We start from the raw sequence: 15,472 nt of genomic DNA on the forward strand, positions 1-15,472 counted from the left end.
AAATGCTAAACAATTCAAATCCAATACCTAATTATAGTTTTCCAAATATTCTTCCCCAAAATTCAAAAATCGACCCCGGGCCCGCTTGGTCAAAACATGAGGTTCGGACCAAAATTCGATCACTCATTTACCTATGAGCCCGAATATATAATTTATTTTCAAATCTGACCCCAAAACGAGGTCTAAATCATAAATAATCAAAAAGCCTTAATTCTACCCAAATCCCTAATTTTCTACCATTAATCTCATGTTTTAGGCCTAGAAATCTAGTGGGTGTTGATAAAAATGGAAGAAAACAAGTTAAAGATTACTTACCCAAGAGATTATGGTGAAGAATTACTTCAAGAATCGCCTAAGAGCTTTGGAGAAGAAGGGGTTTATGAACTTTTATGAAAATCCCGTAATGCTACTGTTTTGGGTCTTTTAAAATAACTGGGCAAAAATACTCATCGCGTTCGTGACAGGCCCATCGCGTTCGCGATGAGTCAGGCCTGTTAGACCTTCGCGTTCGCAGAATAGGGCTCGCGTTCGCGGAGCTTTGGCTCCTCAAGCCTACGCGTTCGCGGGCCAGTGGCCGCGTTCATGATGAACAAAAAGGTAACCCCTCCCCAAAACCTTACGCGTTCGCGAGTGGAGGGACGCGTTCGCGAAGGGTCTCCCCCCTGAACTTCGCGTTCGCATCTCAACCTTCGCGTTCGCGAAGAAGAAATTGGGCACCTGGGATTTTTGCCTTACGCGTTCGCGAGAGGGACCACGCGAATGCGACGGGTAAAATCCCTGGGCACTAAACAGCCAAAAACCTGCAACTTTTTGAGTTCCAAAAACCTCCCAAAACACATCCGAGCCCTCGGGGATCCTAACGAAACATACGTACTAACTTAACAACATCATACAAACTTATCTGTGCGATCAAATCGCTAAAATAACCTCAATAACAATAAATTAATCCTCAAAATCAAGAACTTTTCTCAAACTTCATCAAGTATCAACTTTAGCAATTTAGGTCCGAATCACGTCAAATGATATCCGTTTTAACCAAATTTTACAGGAATGTCTTAAATCATATATAAGACCTGTACCGGGCGCCGGAACAAAAATACGGGCCCGATAACATCACATTCTAATCGATTTTCATTTCAAATTTCCTTAAACAATTTTCTTTAAAAATTCATTTCTCGGGCTTGGGACCTCGGAATTCGATTTCGGGCATACGCCCAAATCCCATATTTTCCTACGGACCCTCTGGGACCATCAAATCACGGGTCCGTGTCCGTTTACCTAAAACGTTGACCGAAGTCAAATTAACTCTTTTTATAACCAAATTTTATCATTTTTCATAGAATTTCATATTTAAGCTTTCCGACTACGCGCCTGAACTGCACACGCAAATCGAGGTGACTCTAAATGAGATTTTCAAGGCCTCGGAGACACAAAATTCAATTAAAAGCAAGTGATGACCTTTTGGGTCATCACATAACTCAACAGTGGCAATCGAGAAAGCAATAATAATAAAGCATTCGAGGACTTATATGAGGTAGATTACTTTTTTAAAATTTTTATTTACAACTCAAACATATTATATAGATATGTAAGATAAATAGAGAGAGAGAGATTTTTTTCAAAATTGTATATTCATGAATATTGGATATACGCGCAAGCACGTACCATAAGACTAGTATATCTATATGAACATGCTAATATGCATCTGAACATTACAAAATATTTATTTCCTTACTTGAAAAATAAAGACGTAAAGATGCATTACACATGTAACATAGTTGTAAAAATAATACTCCAATTCCTAATAATTCAAAAAATTTATAATAACATAAGTTTTTGAAAACATAAAACTAAAGAGTAAATCGTAAATATTCATTATAATATAAGAAGTAATTTTTTTTAAAATATAGTCTTCAGAACAATATCTAAACTAGCGAAATACCAAAAAAAATTGTAAAACCAAAAACTAACTTGACCAAAAAAAAATGAAGCATAAAAAAGGAAGCTCCAACTTTTAGCGTGGAAAAAGAGCCAGTGTTGGAGTACAAAGCTCTTAACTTTACTTCCAAAATAAAAGGCCAGAGAGTACAAAGATAAAAGATCATGAAAGTAGTGTAAACAATTAGAAAAGACCTTTGACTTTTGAAGTTTTTTAGAAAGTGTTAATTAACTTTTGAGTATTTATGTAATAAAAATGATTACGTATTAAGTAACTTTGCTCCAATTTTAAAAAGTTTTTTGGGCAGATACCCATTTTTTTTTAAACTTTTAACTTGTACCCAATTCTTAAATAACTTCAGGCCCCTTTCTCCTTCTTCTTCTCCTCCTTCGTTTTCTTATTCTTCTGAAATAAATAGCTGAAATATGCAAACAACCAAATTGAAAGAAAGGAACTCCATCTCATCACAGCTAGATGCCAACAAAGAGTTCTCTCTGATCAGATACCATATTAATCTATAAAACTTCAGTAAGGTTATCTAAACAAAATCAAAGTACAGAATATTGTGGAAAAGGATTGGGTAGGCAGCACGATCATTATACAATTTCTGTGTAAAACATAACGCTTGTTTTCTGGTTAATATTGTTTAGTCGTTGACATGAAAACAACGAAACAGAGAAATAATGCACTTGATTTACAAATAGTTAATTGCATTGTCAATACAACAATTGAAAGAAATGGTTGAATGATAATAGCTGGTGACAGCTTCATCAATTGGATCAACGGAGAGGAGCAAATCCAACGGCTTCATATAAGAGTTAATTTTATCGAAGCTCCAGCTCTAGAGCTGGAGTTTCCTAGTCACAACATAGAAACTTTAGCTCTAGAGATGAAGTTTCACAGTCACAACACAGAAACTTCAGCTCTAAAGCTGAAATTCACCAGTCACAAAACAAAAACTTCAGCTCTAGAGCTGAACTTCAGGCCCGACTACTAGAATGCTGAAGTTTTGCGTGATTGCATTTGCTACTTCAGCTCTGTTGTCACACCTCCTTTTTACTACACTCGGAAGGGTATAAGGGAGTTTTTCTAATTAAAGGACAATCGAAACGAGATTTATTTCAATTAAAATTCAGAGTCGCCACTTGGGATAGTTTAATGGTGTCCCAAGTGACCGGTTCAATTCCCAAATCGAGGAAAAGATTGACTCTATATTATAGTCCGCGAGCCAGAAATCCAGGTAAGGAATTCTGTTAACCCGGGAGAAGGTGTTAGGCATTCCCGAGTTTCGTGGTTCTAGCACGGTCGCTCAACTGTTATTATTGGCCTATTTATCTGATTTAAAACATTTTGAACCTATGTGCAATTTTAACTTTAAACCGCTTTCATTTGATTTTAAGAAAAATTCAACGTCATATAAAACGCGTTTTGAACCGCGTCACATAAATGCACCCGTAGTTCTCAACACATTTTATATAACATTGTCGAGATTTGGATTTGGGTCACATAAATGCGCACCCGAGTTTAGGAAGGTAAATTATTAAAATAACGCGCCTAAGCAACTACGCGTTTGCAACTTTGCTAGGGCCATGGAAATTCAACTAGATGGCACGCCTCGAATTCTAAGGATCAAAACAAAATTAATTAAACGAGGGCCATGCGATTGTCATTTTTGTTTGGCATGACGCACCTCAATTCTAATTTCAAAGGACTGTACTCAACTAAAGCAAACTACGGATGTTCATGATTTATAAAATTTGTGGTAGAATTCAAATAACTATACAACAATTCAACGAAATCCATTTGAACATTTTCAGCTTTATGAAACTTCTCAGATTCAAACATATTTCTGCTTGCATTGATTTGAAAATGAGTCGAGCAATAAATGAACTCGATCAACCCAGAGACTAATATAAAGCTTATGAAGCATAGTTCATTCTTTCAAGAAACATTTGGATGAAAAACAATTTAAATGGTAACCTCCAAGCCAAGTAGTTCCAAGAAATCTCAATCTTTATTGTTACTCAATCTGTTCATCCAAACAAATAAAAAAGAAGTCATGCCAACAATTGAAGTCCCTTTGAAATGTCCACCTAATATTGTCAATCTTCGACTGTGTGGCTATTAGGAATTTATTAACCAAATACACACAATTCATGGAGGAAAAATCTGTCAACTTTACTTTTCATAGACCAAAAAATAGTACTAATTACAAGAAATAATAGTAATCATGGTCAATTTAATCTTAACTCAAAAATCCATCGGGACTTATTTAGAATTTAGGGATAACATTAAATAAAGTGATATCAAATGCAAGAAACTGTCCAACTGAGATGAAACCAAAGACGAAAAGTAAACAAAAGAACGTCGCCAAAAATTTACAAATTACATAGAAAGAAGAAAGAACCTTTATGCAGCGAACTTCGCCGGAATCAACAGACCTCCAGACTCGCCCGGAAAATCTTTTATCGATGAACAAAGCTGAAAATTGCAAATCAAGCTAAACAAAAATACAATACTTGGACTGAAATACCGAAATTATAAAACCGGAACCTCGAATCAACACTGTTCCAACTCCTAACACCCAATCGATTCTGAAGCTGTACACAAACTCCACCGGCACGCAGCTCCAACGAGTTGAACACACTCAACTCCACTGTATCCTCCAGACGCCGAGGAATATTAACACCAACACTTTCAATGTAATCACCGAAAAAAGGAAGTGAAGGGTCGAAAGAAGTGAAGGATTGGAACTTGCACTGTTCGACGAATTGGGTCAATTGAATCAATTTTGTTGCGTCCACAGTGTTTCGCTACCCCATATTTGTTCTTTGAGTTCATACAAATCGAGAAAGATTATAGCTTTTAAATTGGATTCAAAAAAAAAAACTAGAAACTTGAGATTGAAATTAAAAATCAATCCTTTGCTACTAGCGGCCGCTTTTTTTATGCCCCTATTTCAGTGTATTTCCTTCTCTTTAAATAGGTAGCAGAAATGAATTACCTATTCAAAAATACCCTTACCCAATTTTTTATTTGACTCCACTCAAATTCTTTTCTTTACTCTATTTAGTAATGCACTCCCAACCCCCACCACTCTAGAAGCTTCCTAATTAGTTAGGTAAGACTCCCCAATTTAAACAATCCCTAGGCTACCCTTAAAACCCCATGTTAATTACTTCAAAAATCAAATGAGTCAAATTGACCCAAGATTCAGCCTACTAAATTAGATTAATTACTCAAAATAATAATTATCCCAACTAAATAAATACCAAATTAAAAAAAAATTGCCAAAATTCGAAAATTAAAGAGTAAAATGCAACATGACTATTTTTTATGATTTTTTTCTATTTTGTCAAACAACAACTTACTTAATTAATCTAAAAATATAAAATAAAATCGTAAATGCAGATGCAATATATTTTTTTATATTTTTATGATTTGAAATAAATGCCAAAGCTAATCCTAATTAATTAAACTAAACATAAAACTATTTTTGTGTTTTCGAAATTACATAAAGATAAAAATAAGGTACTATTTTTTGTATTATTCTTTTTTAAAAATTTATGAAAAATGCATAAACTAAAATATTTTTGTAATTTTCATTTTTCTTGTAATAAAATAAAGTAAAAAGAGTCAAAATGAGTTGAAATAGCTATATTAGGCCTAAATTAAATATTTACATGCTAAAATATAAAAATATTGGGGAGAGTAAAAAATCACATGTCTACACCCGTGTGCTGAAGTTATGCGAAAAAGCAGGTACGCTTGCAATTGTTTTTGCAAAGTGAGCACAAGTTACAATGTGATACAAAAAGCGGGTATAAATCCAAATGTCCCTACGAAAGCCCAAAATATTACTGTACTTACGCTTCATCATACTTATACCATGCTACAATATGTTTCAGCGCGCTTCGTCCATGTGCTCGCTCAGAAAACTACTTTGGAAACATTACTCGGAACCTAATTTTTCTTCATTGAATTTTTTTAGTATAACTTCCGATTCTAAATATATTTTGATCCATTTTATTATTTCTAGTATTTAAATTTTACCTTAACTAGTCAATTTTGTGTGCATCATTTTATCTATTTTCATGTCATTCTTACATATAAAGGTCTAATTATCTTTATTATATTTTGTAATAATTATTTAATAGCAATGAAGTTATAATTTATAATATTAATGTAATTTATAAGCGATATGATAATTCCAGGATTTTAAAAAACACATAAAAAATGTTAATTCAACATTCTTTAGGCTCAGCATAATAAAAATGAAAGCTTGGGGAAATGAAAAAAAAAGAATTAAAATGTTGAAGAAAGAAGTGGGTAGTTTTGAGTTACCATCCATAGCATAAGGGCGGAGTAGACGGAGGCCGTTAAAATTTTAAATGAGCCAAAACGACTTAGGGGTCGTTTGGTAGGATGTATTAGATAAAATAATACTTGCATTAGCTTTGTCTATTAATAATATCTTGTTCGGTAGATATTTTGAACTTATGCATTAGTTATGCAATCATTAGTTATACATCCTATTTGGTATTATCCTATGCATAACTAATGCATAGAAAACCATGGTATTAGTAATGCAATGGGTTTTAATGCATGCATTAGCTTAGTTAAAGACAAAATTGTCCTTCAAAATTTATGCTTGATTAAAATATGCTAGTTATTATTGTAGACAATAAATTTGGGTCGAGAAAATAAAATCAAGACCGAAAAATATCGCAACAATCGTAGTATTTGATTTCAAATAATATGAGTGTTACAATCTCTATGATTCCTCTGATTCTACTTTTCTAGTATAAATTCAAGGGCCTTTGAGCTTGATCTTGAATTGCAATTTGATTTATCCGTCACGAACACTTTGATTGTTGCCACGAATTTTATCACAAACAAGTAGCCTTGATCTTGAACGCCTTGTATTTGATTTGACTTCGTTCTTGATCTTGAATACTTGAATTGTTCTTCGTTCTTGAGCTTGAACTTGATTTCTTGAACTTGAACTTGATTGCTTGAAGCTTGAAACTTGTAGAGAAATTTGCGGCGTTTGATCCACGAGCTCTCTCTTGCTTCTTGTTATAACTTCTGGTGTCTTTTTTGAGTTATGAAGACCCCTATTTATAGTTGTGTAAAGGAGAAGTTGTGATAAGAACAAACTCTTTCCGACCAATCAAATTGAAATATGACATGGCCGCATTTGATTGGGCAGAACATGTCACTTGCACACGTGGCGTGATTTCATTGGACTTTTAGTGTGACTGGGCATGCTTTGTCATTTTGACACATGACACGATCCTATTGGCTCTTTCGTTTGATTTGGCGTGCCACGCCATTTGACACGTGACATTAGGCCTCTAGAAAGATGACTTCTTGGGCCTAATGAGATGGGCTTATCATTTGTAGCCCAATAAAATGGGCTAGCCCAATCAATATTTATTGGACTTAAATAATTAATTCAATTATATTAGCCCATAATATTTATTTGGACCGATATATCTTGAATTTAAAATATAGTCCAAATTATTTAATGAATTTAATTTTAACAAAATTTATATGCCCACAAATGCCCCATACTTCAAGACTTGTCAAGGTATAAACTTTAAACACTAGACTTGAAGTATTTACAAGAACAATTTGTATCATCCTTCTTACAAGCGCTTTGCCGGGTTAATTCATGTATATCCCTTTCAATTTGTAGCTTAAAACGACTCATTGTTAAATTAAGAAAAAGAGTAATAGCTTTATTTGCTATTATTTTGGAAGTAGTACGTCATACCACAATTTACATGAAATGGCCCGCTGTGCTTATTGATTTCAAAAGATTTGCACATGACTCTCTTTCTTTGCAATTCAAAATTCTGGTGTAAGAAATAATTTTCTTTCTTCATTCACATGCATTAATAAGGCAATTATATATTCACTTTAAGTTTTGGACAAAGATGATATTCCTTTCCACGTAGACTTGCTAAGATACGTTTCCTTACTTCATTGGGAATGCCTTTTTGAACTTGCATGTGGGTACACGCCGACACACAATAATCATCTTCGATTAGGAGACTAATTCGTGCAATTTAATTCCTTGATGGAATTGATCATGGCAGTCATCCCACATCGGCAAAGCCACTTAATGTGCTGCCTCGAGAAATCTATAAATAGCCATATTCTCATGTATTTGAGCGTCAATCAGCTTTCGGCATCTTCAAGCTGCCCTTGAATTCGTTTCTTTGACGATTGGAGGTATTAACGCGAAGGTAATTTCTTCTTCTTTTCTCGTGCTTTTCTTGTTTTGTTGTCCCCTTTTTTTTCTTTGTAGGTCAAGCGAGAAAGATATGTTCTTGTTTAACAAGATGATCCCCGCATGAAGAAGATAATCTTGGGGTGTGAGGGGATGAGTATTCATTCTTTCCCGATTCTTGGAGATATTACTCTCAATGTGGCCCAATTCTTGGAGAGATTACTCTCAAAATGGCCCGATTCTTGGAGAGATTACTCTCAATGTGACCCAATTCTTGGAGAGATTACTCTCAAAATGGCCCGATTCTTGGAGAGATTACTGTCAACGTAGCCCGATTCTTGGAGAGATTACTCTCAAAATGGCCCGATTCTTGGAGAGATTACTCTCAATGTGGCCCGATTCTTGGAGAGATTACTCTCAAACTGGCCCGATTTTTGGAGAGATTACTCTCAATGTGGCCCGATTCTTGGAGAGATTACTCTCAAAATGGGCCGATTCTTGGAGAGATTACTCTCAAAATGGCCCGATTCTTGGAGAGATTACTCTCAAAATGGCCCGATTCTTGGAGAGATTACTCTCAATGTGGCCTAATTCTTGGAGAGATTACTCTCAATGTGGCCCAATTCTTGGAGAGATTACTCTCAAAATGGCCCGATTCTTGGAGAGCATTTCATCTATTTAGACCTTTGTACCCATTCTAATATTCTTGATTCGGACTTTGATGACCCCTCTTTTCTTTTTCTTTTTTTAGCACGAAGAGATGGCAAATTTCAGGGACTATACCTCACCTTCCTCAAAACTTAGATATCTCATCATTGAGACTGAAGATGGCATAGAACAAACCAAGTTTTTGGTGCACACCTCATAAGCCGACCGATATGTAGCCCCATGGCCTCCTCTAAGGAACTCCCTTCATGTAGAGAACTGGACCTTGGAACACAAATCGATTTCTAATCCATTATCCAAGATGTGGTCTCTCCAAGCGCCAATCCATCACCATGTAAATATTGCTAGCACCCTTCCAAACTTAGGAAGTCACATAATTCAAGGCGAAGTACATTGGGAAAACACAACAACAATCGAGGGCGAGTATCATCATATCCCAGGATATTGGGAATGGGCTGAAGACGTACTTGGTGGAAGCCAACAAACTCTGAGTACAACAAAGATTTACGATGCTGTCTATGCCTCACTTTTCACTTATGATCGAAACTCGAACATTTTGCAAGCATTTTGTAAGGCTTGGTGCCACAAGACGAACACGCTTCTTACATCAACTGGAGAGCTATCTATATCTCTTTGGGACTTACATATCCTTGGGGTTTTGCCCATTGCGGGTTCTTCGTACGAAGAAGTGGTACCTGAGACAAGGGAACTCATCTGTTTGAATGAAAAACAAGTCAGATTTATTCCTCGATCTTGCGAGTATTTATTTGCCGCATTTCATCATCTTAAGGAGGGTACGGGTGCTACCCAAAAGGTCTCCTTCATCAAGTGTACAAGTTTTTGGTATAAAAAAACTTTAATATATAGGCCTGCCCCGTTGCGAAAGGAAAAGAAATCTGCACGCCTAAAGTTAACACATAATCCTAACGGAGTTATTCCCGAGACGACGAGGTGGTCGAGTGATCAAGAAACTATATTCTCTAAGCTTAGGGTGAGGTCTGACAAGAAAGATGAGATATATGTAGCGGTATTCTTATCAATTTGGCTATGTGCCTTTGTGTTCCCCAAGGTAGAAAACTCCATTCGTCCTGAGACTTTTAAGATGGCAAGCATGATGGCAGGCGAGCGACATATTAGCCTTGCAGTCCCAGTTTTAGCAAGTATTTATCATGGTTTGAATAAGATTTCGCGTTCTTCCCAACTCGATCAGGTCAAAGTTTCTTTTCCCATTCATTATGTTTATGGCTGGCTTGCACATTACTTCAAAATCCACTATCCACTTGCTAAGGGTCCGTCTGTCCCTTTGATGGTGGCATACTCAGGAGAAGGGGCTGCAAGGTACTTTTACGAGAAGGATGGAAGAAACGCATCCATAATGGGGAGGATATAGTTTGGGCACCAACAATGTTAACCAATTCCCGTCCTTATTATTACGTGGATAACGATGCCCCTCAAGAATTGGAATCAAATTACTTCATGAGCTTACGTTTTAATTACCTTCCTTTGAGGTATGGTAACTCATTCATCATCGAGCCATATAGCCCGCATCGGTTTGGTCGTCAATTTGGATTTTACCAGAACGTCCCTGGCTTTTTGGAGAACGATATCCGAAATACCTCTCTAGATGAAGGAATTAGATTTTGGAGGATTTGCACACTGTATCGATCTATGTCACGTGCGGTTTTCCCCCAGGGGGAGATCCTATGGAGGAGCCTTTCTCCACTAATTATATGTCTTGGTGGGAAAAAGCGCATGGAAAGTTTCTCGAGAATAACTTACAAGCTTTGGTAGACAATGTTGGGCTAAAGTCTACAACTCCTTTAGGAGGTGAAGATCAAGGTGTTGGAAAGACACTCGCAAAAGTTAAAAAAATATCAACTCCAATCCCAAACGTAGTTACGCTACCTAAAAAAGGAAGCTTAAATCCTCAAAGGCAGCTTTGAAAGAAGTGGTGTGCACTTCAACAGCTATAGAGACACACCCTCTAGTTCTTCCATTTAACACGCGTGTTCCTCAAGACACAAGCCAGAGTACCAATGAAGATCAAAATTGGAAAAGGAATTGGCCTAACCCAGTAGAGATCGTAGAGGTTCAAAGTGTTGATAGTCCCTCAAGAACGCATACAGCTTGTAACAAAGAGGTAAAATACAATCGTTTCGCTCATTCCTTTTTTTTAGGAGTAGCTTCACTATAAGTTACTTACTTTCTTTGCCTTTTCTTTATGCAGTTAAACACCATTGGGCATCCGATTGTATCCCAATGCGACAAGTCGCAAGTGAGTGATGAATCTATTGGAGGGCCTACGTGTAAAGTGAAGTCATCGTCAAAGGCGTCACCTCTTCCTCATGATGAATCCCTAAAAGGACAAACTCCAAATGAGATAACTCGCATTTTACCAATGACAAATACAATGGTATCTATATTTGAAGGAAAATGCATTGTTTTCAATCGCAAGAAGGAATTCATTTTGGGACTTTGGGAGGATATTTGCAATAGGCTCTCCAAAATTCGTCCGAAATTGCTCTCATCTTATAGGGAGCAAATCATTGAGATTTTCGAGGATATGAAGAAGACGAATATTCTGGATTTTTCTCCAATAGAAGATTTACTGAATTCTCTTTTTGAACTTGCCGCATCATATGATCAAGAGCGATCCAATATGGCTGATAAGACGAGTGAAGATGAGAAGCTAGAGCTGATTTCCAAAGCTAAAGAGCGTCTCGAATAGTTCAAACTTGAAGTAAGTGAGAAAGTCAAGAAAGTTTCCTCTAGTGAAAAGAAATTGAAGAGAGTCATGAAGAAGTTGCAGACATTACAACAAGAGAGGGAGAACCTCGAAGGTGTTATAGAAGCGACTCAAAAGGAGGTTGAAGAGATTCAAAAAAAAATTCAACTGCCGAGACTGAGGTCTATTCATATGACAACATAAATTTGTTGACTGTTGATGATTCGGCCAATTTGGAGGAGAAGAAGAAGAACTTGGAGACTAGCTGTCAAGAACTGATCAACTACAAATTTGTTTAGATTAGGCTGTTAGCATTATCTCCCCTTTTATTTTTTTATATTAGGTTGACCTAGTGGATATTTATTTCATCTTAGATAAGATTTTGTTTTCGTTTGCTTTACATTACCCGACATTTATCTTAGTTGCATAATTTTTTACTTTACGCACTTGTAACGAAAGATTCATATCTTGTTGTGGGTGAGTCCAAATAATGAACTATTTGATTTTTCAAAAATTAGATTTCAATATCTAAAATATATCCAAAATTCAGAATCAAGCACCTTCAGAATCTCCCCAGATAATATTTTGGGACCAACTTTAGATCCCACAACGTTAAAAATTTCAGATTTGCGCAGTCTCACCAAAAATTCATATCTCGGTGTAAAAATATCAAAATTGCAAACCGTTTGATTTCAAAAAAACTAGACTTCAAGATCTATAGAATTTTCAAAATTATAAATCAAACAATTTCAGAATCGTCCCAAATAATATTTTGAAACCAACTTTATATTGCACCTCGCTATCAATTCTAGATTTGCCCAGTCTCACTAAAAAAATCATATCTTGGTGTAGAAACGTTGAAATTATGAACCGTTTTATTTCATGAAAACTAGACTACAAAGTATAGAACATATACAAAATTCTCAATCAAATAACTTCAGAATCGTCCCAGATAATATTTTGAAATCAACTTTAAGTTCCACCATGTTGAAAATTTCAGATTTGCGCAACTTTGCCAAAGGTTTTGTATCTTGAAGTAGGGATGTCTAAATCATGAACCGTTTGATCTAATGGAAACTTAACTTCCAAATATATAACATATCCAAAATTCAAGATTTAATACCTTACAGATACATTCAGATGATATTTTGAAGTCAAGACTAAATTCTGATACACCGACAATTTCAGATTTGCGCGACTTCACCAAATATTTTGTATCTTGATATGGAAGCCTCGAGATCGGAAGACGTCTTACTTGCCATAAATTGAAATTTAAGATCCATATTCTCACAAATATCTTGGGGTTCAAATCTCACTGAATTTGAAACGTTGCGCCAAGCAATCATTTCCTTATACTTGTATTTCCTTTTGACGCCTCGCTTCTCTTCCCCTTTTTTTTAGGCAGAGGGCGGACTTGGAGACCAACAAACTTGAAGGTTTGGCGAACCTGAAGACATCGAGAATCCCTGGACTTCAATGCAAATACTTGACATCCTTCTAAAATCGGCCTATTGAAGATATCAATTTACCAAGGAGGGTTGCCCCCTTTAAATCAAATGAGATCAAAGTTCAACAGGAGAATGGCATTTCAGCTTGATTTTGCATTCCTCCATACTTCACTCGAACAACAATTGGGGAAATATGTATCTTTTGAACTTATGCGACTGAACTTAGAAAGAAACTCTAAGTTGCCTATGTACCTCGATGAGGAGGATCAAGTCATACCGTAGTTCAGACTGGGTAGATTTTCCTAGGCCGCCTCTTTCGAGATTTTCAACCTAGCGGACTTTTTTTTTTACATCCTAACTTTTGCCTAGGCCGCCTCTTTCGAGACTTTCAACCTAGCGGACTTTTTTTTTTACATCCTAACTTTTGCCTAGGCCGCCTCTTTCGAGATTTTCAACCTAGCGGGCTATTTTAATTTTTGGGCCGTACACAGTTTATACTCTTGCGGGCTAGGAGTGTAGTAACATGCAGTTTAGGCTCGTGCGTCAAGGAGCGTGGCGACTTCAAGGATAATACTTCTTCAAAAACTTTCCATTGATGCCTCCGATCCCCATACCATCTGCATCAACCAGCTTGTAAGCCCCACATGAATAAGCTTCTTGTACGACATATGGCCCATCCCATTTTGAACTGAACTTCCCTACAGGTTTATGGGAAGTAATTATGGGTCTTCGTACGGCAAGGACTTGATCTCCTACTTGAAAGGATCTCGGATGAACTCTTTTATTGAAGTCGCGAGACAATTGAGCTTGATAACATTCAAGACTCTGTTGAGCTTCCAATCTATTTTCATCAAGAGCTTCCAACTCTGCTAATCGAATTCGAGCATTTTCTTCATCAATGATCCCTTATTGAATAGCCAGTCGTAATGAAGGTATTTGACACTCAAGTGGCAAGACGGCTTCGCCTCTATAAACGAGTGAATAAGGAGTCGCCTGTGTTGGCGTGCGATGAGTCGTTCTATATGCCCATAGAGCTTCTTCCATACGGTCATTCCAATCTCGTTTGGATTTGGAGACAACTTTCTTTAACAAGTTGCATAGAGTCTTGTTGAATGCCTCAGCTAGACCATTGGCGACAGCATTGTACATCGAAGAGTTACGTTGCTTGAAGCCAAAGAGATCACAAATCTTGTTCATCAACCTATTATCGAATGGCTTTCCATTATCCATTATTATGTAACGAGGAATGCCAAAGCGATAAATAATGTTTACTCGGATGAAACTTGCAACATTTTCCTTTTTTACTTCCTTAAGAGCAACAACTTCAGCCCATTTTGAGAAGTAGTCAGTTGCAGCCAAGATGTATAGGTGCCCACCAGAGGACTTTGGCAGTGGTCCAACAACATCCAATCCCCAAGCGTCAAATGGCCAGGATGCAACAGTCGGGTGCAATATTTCAGGAGGTTGATGAATAAAATTCGCATGGAATTGACAAGCCTTGCATCTTCGAGCGTAGTCCAAGCAATCTTTTACCATCGTTGGCCAATAATATCCCATCCTTTTTATATGGAAGTGGAGCTTTGGTCCGGACTGGTGTGACCCACATACCCCAGAATGTGCCTCTTGCAAAGCTTGGAGAGCTTCTTCTTCTCCTAGGCATCGCAAGAGTACTCTCTCGAACGACCTTCTGTATAGAGTATCCTTGTAGTAAAGGAAGCGAGCTGCACGATGACGGATTTTAGTCTTTCTCCTCAGATTTTCTGGAAGTCTCCCATAGCATAAGTAGTCGATAATGGGTTGTTGCCATTCTTCTTTCTCAACTTCAGGAACAACGACAAGCTGCTTGAGTTCGTTTTCTTCACCTTCAACCTCATTTGGCGGCGGTACTACCCATTTTTGGCAGACGGTAACTTGCGCTTGGTCAGGTAGGGCTAATGATGAAGCTAGAGCAGCTAAAGCATCAACCTTCTTATTTTCTTTCCTTGGTACATACTGAATAGTCACATCGCTGAGCCACCCCATCAACTTTTTTGCGTAATCATGATATGGGCGTAGTTCAGGCTTCTTGACCTCGTAACTACCCAAAAGCTGATTGACCACTAACTGGGAGTCACCAAAGACTTGCAATTGCAATTGCTTCATATCAACGGCCATTTCAAGCCCAAGTATTAATGCTTGATATTCAGCAACATTGTTGGAACCGAGTTGTGTCAAAGTGAAGGAGTAGGGCAAGACTTCACCTTGAGGAGTGACAAATACTACGCCAGCCTCGGCTCCCCCACGATGCGCAGCACCATCAAAGTATATCTTCCATGGAGGTTGAACTTCAACGACCATTACGTCCTCATCAGGTAGTTCATCAGTTAGCTCCCAGTCATCAGGTATCGAATGATCTGCCAAGAAGTCTACCAATGCTTGTCCTTTTACAACCTTTTGAAGGATTTACAAAATCTCGA

The 15,472-nt window shown here is 37.1% G+C and overlaps 1 long non-coding RNA gene across 1 annotated transcript; it reads right to left on the minus strand.

Moving 5' to 3' along the window:
• Positions 1-3,775: 3,775 nt before the first annotated feature.
• Positions 3,776-4,964, minus strand: LOC138882246 (uncharacterized). Its single transcript, XR_011403724.1, has 2 exons — positions 4,347-4,964; positions 3,776-3,968 (listed from the first exon to the last, which is right to left on the minus strand). It is a non-coding gene; the product is annotated as an uncharacterized lncRNA (long non-coding RNA).
• Positions 4,965-15,472: the final 10,508 nt, after the last annotated feature.

The sequence above is a fragment of the Nicotiana sylvestris genome, chromosome 11 (genome assembly GCF_000393655.2).
Source record: "Nicotiana sylvestris chromosome 11, ASM39365v2, whole genome shotgun sequence".
NCBI lineage: Eukaryota > Viridiplantae > Streptophyta > Magnoliopsida > Solanales > Solanaceae > Nicotiana > Nicotiana sylvestris.